Here is a 5,734-nt window from a genome sequence, read left to right as displayed (position 1 = left end):
GATATTCTTTACAGAGATAGTCAGAGTGTCATACAGTTGGCGAAGGAACCCGGTCTATCATTTAAAGAGAAAACACAGAAGACGATACCATTTCACTTGCAGGTTAGTGAAAGATGGTGATGTGTTTAGAGAAGATAGAGGGTGCAAAGAATCCAGCAAACATGTTGACAAAAAGTGTTGATGTTGGAATATTGAGGTTGTGCAAAGCTTCAATTGATATGGTGCCATGAAGACCATGAAGATGCTCATGGTCGTTTGAGAATGAAATTCTTGGTTGACTAGATCAATCTCCAAGTGGGAGAATGATTAGGTTATGGAGCCGGCTGCTGTTATATCCGGTAAAGCTATATTTGGTAAAGCTATATTCGGTAAAGCTATATATGGTAAATAGCTATATATAGTAGATGGTTAAATCTGGTAAAGCTATATATAGTAAACTGAACTATATATATATCCCATCCGGTAGAGCTTTGAAAATGTATTTTCTATTCTCTGTAATTCTCTCTTACTGTACATACGTGAAGTCATCAATAGAAAAATCCTTTTAGCCAGAGTTCTCCTTGCACTTTTCTCTATCTTGTTCTTTGTGTTCATCTAGATCGAGCGTGTGCGTTGTTGTGCGATCCTAACAGAAGTGGTGGATCTAAACACCAAACTAAAGCTCACTATGAGAGCGGTGGGGAAACAAACCCCAATTGGGGGTGTAGCACGATTTAACAAGGTAAAGGTTCCAGAGCCCAAAACCTTATTTGGGGTTTGAGATGCCAAGGCTCTAGAGCACTTTATCTTCGACCTTGAACAATACTTCATAGCCACAAATATCGTGGCAGAGGAAGGGAAGGTAACGTTGGCGACAATGTACCTAGCCGACGACACAAAGTTATGGTGGAGGTCCAAGTACATGGACATTCAAGATGGTCGATGTACTGTGGACACTTGGGATAACTTGAAACAAGAACTCTGCTCTCAGTTTCTCTCGGGTAATGTCGAGATAATAGTCAGAAGAAAATTAAGAGAGCTGAGGCATACGGGCAGTATCCACAACTATGTTAGGCAGTTTTCTGGGCTTATGTTAGATATTCGTGATATGTCCGAGACAAACAAGATCTTCAATTTTATTATGGGGCTGAAGCCGTGGGTGAAAACCAAACTCTACGAACAAAGAGTTCAATCCCTTTCTACTGTTAGATAAATCCCTACCTTTGAGTGAGGGTGATCCGTAACTTTTAGTTAACTATTTTTTAGGTAACTTTAAACCCACAAAATTAGAGTGAGTGGGAAGTACGCCTCGAGCAAAAGCGCCTGAATTAAGTTTTCCACATCTTTCCATTTTTAAATGTAATTTGTTATTTAAATATCCCAACTAATGACAAATGAAATTCATCGGGTCTTCAGCGCATACTTTCTCCCTCTGGTAGTCTTCCGTTTATTTTTTTTCTTCCAACAAATTTCCTTCGGCCATTTTTATTCCGTCGACGATTTCCTCGCGATTGTCAGAAGTCAACATCCACAGCCTATGTTGTTGCCGAACGATTATTTGATCTTGATAGCGATGAAACCTTAGAGATGGGGCGAATCGAGCATCCACAAGTGGTGAAAATGAGAATTATCGACTAAACTCCCTTAGAAGTGGGGGAAGTGATAGCTCCGAAGACGAGGAGGAGGAATACGAATCCTCCCCACAGAGAGGTAGGGCTCCTTGGTGGAGACCATACAAACAGACTAGTTAGTCAAAGCCACGACCCCCCTTCTTGCTTCATATGTAAGGGGGGCTCATCAAGTATATGAATGCCCACAGAAGGCAGCATTACGTGCCTTCCAAGAAAAACTTCGAGCTAATTCAAAAGTTGAGTACGAAACAGTAGAAACAGAAACACCGTGAGATAGGATTGTTGGATATCCCCGTATGGGGCACTAAAGTACTTGTCCGCTCTTCAGAAGAGAGTGGAAGAGATCGAAGAGCCAGTGGAACGCGGTCTTATGTATGTCGTGATTTGGGTAAATCATAAAGCAGCCAGAAACACTATCGTCGACTCTAGAGCCACCCAGAACTTCATGATGGAGAACGAAGCAAAACGTTTGAATATCCTTTGGTATTGAGATGGAGGGAAGATGAAGGCCGTCAATTCAGCAGCCTTACCCATCTTAGGAGTTGCGAAGAGAACTCCCATCAAACTGGGGACTTGGACGGGATGAACCGACTTTGTTATAGTCAAGATGGATGACTTCGACATCGTGTTAGGGATGGACTTCCTAAACACAAAGTCATCCCCATGCCCCTAGCCAAAAGTTTAGTAATAACAGGGTCACACCCGACGATTATCCAGACAAACACATGCCAGTCAGGAAGGGTGAAAAAGATGTCAACACTACAGTTGAGGCAGGATCTAAACCGTGATGAACTTACACTTATTGCCATTACCATATCAAAAGAGGGAAGCTCGAGCGAGTCAACCTCAACAAAAGTCTCGCGGTCAACTCAAAAACCTCGCGACATGAGACAAGGAAGCCTGACAAAAGTATTTATCTCCATCTAGGAGGATAAATAGCAAGGTTGATGTCATATCAGGGGCTGAATCACCTGCCACGAATGAATGTCATACATCTGAACCCGATCTAGCTGATTTCTACGGCCAGCTAAATGACTTACTAATAGTTGGGTCCATCAGGCCCTCAAATACTGTTGTTTTTCGATAATCGGCCAGTGAAATCCGATGAGAGGAAATCGATTGACGGGAAGTTGTTGGAAGAAAATAAAAATGCGAGAAATAATAGAGAGAGAATTGCTGAAGACTTTTGCTTAAAATGAGGTGATGAAATCTTCTGAACAGATTTACCTATTTAAATATCTAACTTATCCTAAAAATGGCTAGAGAGTGCCAACTAAATCTGATCCACTTCCTGCAAAATTACCATCTAAAAATTTGGTAATCCATTCGACGTGTTTGTCAAATGGTCAAACGAAGGTATTCAATCAACTAATGAAAACGTGTAAATCTAAATAAGGAAAACCTCAAGTTTTATCTAACAATCTCCTCCTAAAACCTGTGGTATATCTACCTTATTTTGTTTGAACCTCGATTTGAGCCCTATGGCTCGGTGTCCCTGGCAGCATGTCCTACAGACTCCACATCTTGTTCAGCCACCTCTTCTTCGAGCTGGCGCGCCGCCAGTCCAGGTGGTTTACCTCTTCCTAATAGGTCTTCTATCCTCTGGTACCTGGCCGAGAGGTTGACCGGTTGCTCTATCTCCAACTCTAGGATGTAAAGGCGGTTTAACGTGCACCGTACTTGAGTGAGCAACTGTCGTCAATCATCACGGATCCTAAGTAGCCCGCGCTTGATGGAAATGTGGCAGCCGGCCTTATCGAGCTGACCCAGGCTCACAATATTAGCCTTGAGCCTCGGGATGAAGTAGACGCCGGTCAGCTTGTTGTGCTTGCCTCCCTTGCCGACGAACAGGATGGTGTCGCGCCCTTCGATTTCGACGACAGAGCCGTCGCCAAATTTTGCCGTCCCGCGAATCCCCGAGTCAAGCTCGAAGAACGTAGACTTGGCCCCGATCATATGGTTTGTTGCCCCTGTGTCGAGAACCCATCGCCGGTGCTCTTGCTGCTTGCCTCTTTCACCGATTTGAGCGAACACTCGCTCCTCCTTCAGTTGAATTGGCTCCCCAGCCGGTGCCTTTGTTATGCACAGTTGGAGCTCTTCCTCGAGTTCGACGCTCACCGGAGCAGTTATGCCGTCGTCGATTTCCTCCGTGTATTTGGGAAGCTCTTCCTCGAGTTCCACACTCACTGGAGCAGTTATGTCATCGTTGATTACCTTCGTAGATTTGAAATCAGAATTAGGGATGTCAGGTAGGACTGATGCAGTCACCATGAAAAGAGTCGGCTCGTCCTCCTCAGATTGAGTCACATGGGCCTTCTCGACCGTCTCCTTGTTTATCCACACCTTTGAGCGTGAGATATTGTGACAGTTGGTATCAGAGCTAAGTTGATACGGTTGATATTATTACTCAACGAGATGAATGGTGAAAGTGCTTCTATGGGTTCAGCCGACACTCCACAGAATGCTGAACTACGCCAAAAATGGAAGATAAAATGTGGAAAAGCCTTATTTACATTGTGAACTCTTATTAGCAAGGAATATATTGATCATGTTTGTGATTTAAAGTCACTAAAGAGAGTGTGGGAAACCCTTCAAAAGTTGTTCACTAAGAAAAATACAGCTCGATTGCAATTTCTAGAGAATGAACTGGTTGTGGTAACTCAAGATAATTTTTCTATTGAAGACTATTTCTTGAAAGTGAAAAATCTATATTCTGAAATTTTAGAATTAGATGCTGAGGAGCCAATGAGTGATGCTCGATTACGATGTTATCTTATTCGTGGATTACGAAAAGAATTAATGCCCTTTGTTTCCTCAATACAAGGGTGGGCAAATCAGCCTACAGTAATTGAACTAGAGAATCTTCTTTCAAATCAGGAAGCCTTAGTTAAGCAAATGACTAGCAGCAACGAGTTTTCTCCAAAGTTAGAAGATGCGTTGTATGTCAAAGATCAAAGGAGACAAAATTATCATTCAAAACCTTCATCCAGTAATGGGAATAAACTTAGAAGTGAGGAGTCATCAAAGAAGCCATTTAAAGCTTGTTACAGGTGTGGAAAACCTGACCATTTTAAACGAGATTGTCAGGTGAAAGTGGTGTGTCATCGTTGCGGAAAGCTAGGCCATATTAAGCCAAATTGTCGAGTCAAAATGCAAGAATCCGAAGCAAATACTGTACATGAAAGTAAAAATTCTTCCGATCCAATTTGGGAATACTGCTTAACCACTGAGGTTCTTGACCAGCCAACAAACGTTGTACATCAAGATGATGTTTCTATAGATGATGCAAATTATGCCGCCCCTAGAGACCCTTCTGTTTATTTCACGGCCTTGGATTTGGGATTCGACGAAAATGATGATTTCGAGCTAACCTTTGGCGATCTTGATGGTCCTTTCCTTTCTAACGAAAATGATGATTTCGAGCTAACCTTTGGCGATCTTGACGGTCCTTTCATTTCCTCTAAGGCTGACGATTTCCTCATCTCCGAAGATTTGGATCAAACTACCAATTCAGTTGACGTACAGGCTGACCGAGAAGCTTCTGGGGTGCTGCTATTTGTGCTTGCAGTTTTGCATGCTCTCTATGATCTGGAAGCTCTGCGGTTTCATGCAAGCAATCCCCTAATGAAGGTGAGTTTCTAAACTATCAATCTTCTGAATTAAGAACCCAGGTAGTTAGTGTTTTTCAACCCATTCTGGTGGATGGGACTTAAAGAGTCCGAGGATTGTAAATTGTTCTTCCCTAGAGCATGGTAGCGGTGGTAGTGATCATGAATTCTCAGGTGAGAGCCAGCGTCGTCTCACGACTCGGGTTCTGGAAATTTCGGTTATAGTGTCTCTAACGGAATGGATTGCCCATCTTTTAATGCGGGGTATTACGCTGTCATTGTCGATCAGAAGATTAAATTAGAGGAAATAGAAAAAATTTGCATGAAGAAGAGGAAGAAAGACCTGGATGAAGGAAACCCAGATTTGAGATTAGAAAGTATCAATCCCCAATTGAGTTCCTGTGCTCTAAATGAAGATGAAGAGAAGAGGAAGACGAGGTTGATGAGGAATGGAGAGAGTGCGCAACTTTCCAGGTAGGGGAAAAAGCATTATGAAGAGGAGTTGGAGGATAAATT

The sequence above is a fragment of the Cucurbita pepo genome, chromosome LG10 (genome assembly GCF_002806865.2).
Source record: "Cucurbita pepo subsp. pepo cultivar mu-cu-16 chromosome LG10, ASM280686v2, whole genome shotgun sequence".
Lineage (NCBI taxonomy): Eukaryota > Viridiplantae > Streptophyta > Magnoliopsida > Cucurbitales > Cucurbitaceae > Cucurbita > Cucurbita pepo.
Note: the sequence above shows the minus strand (reverse complement) of the source record.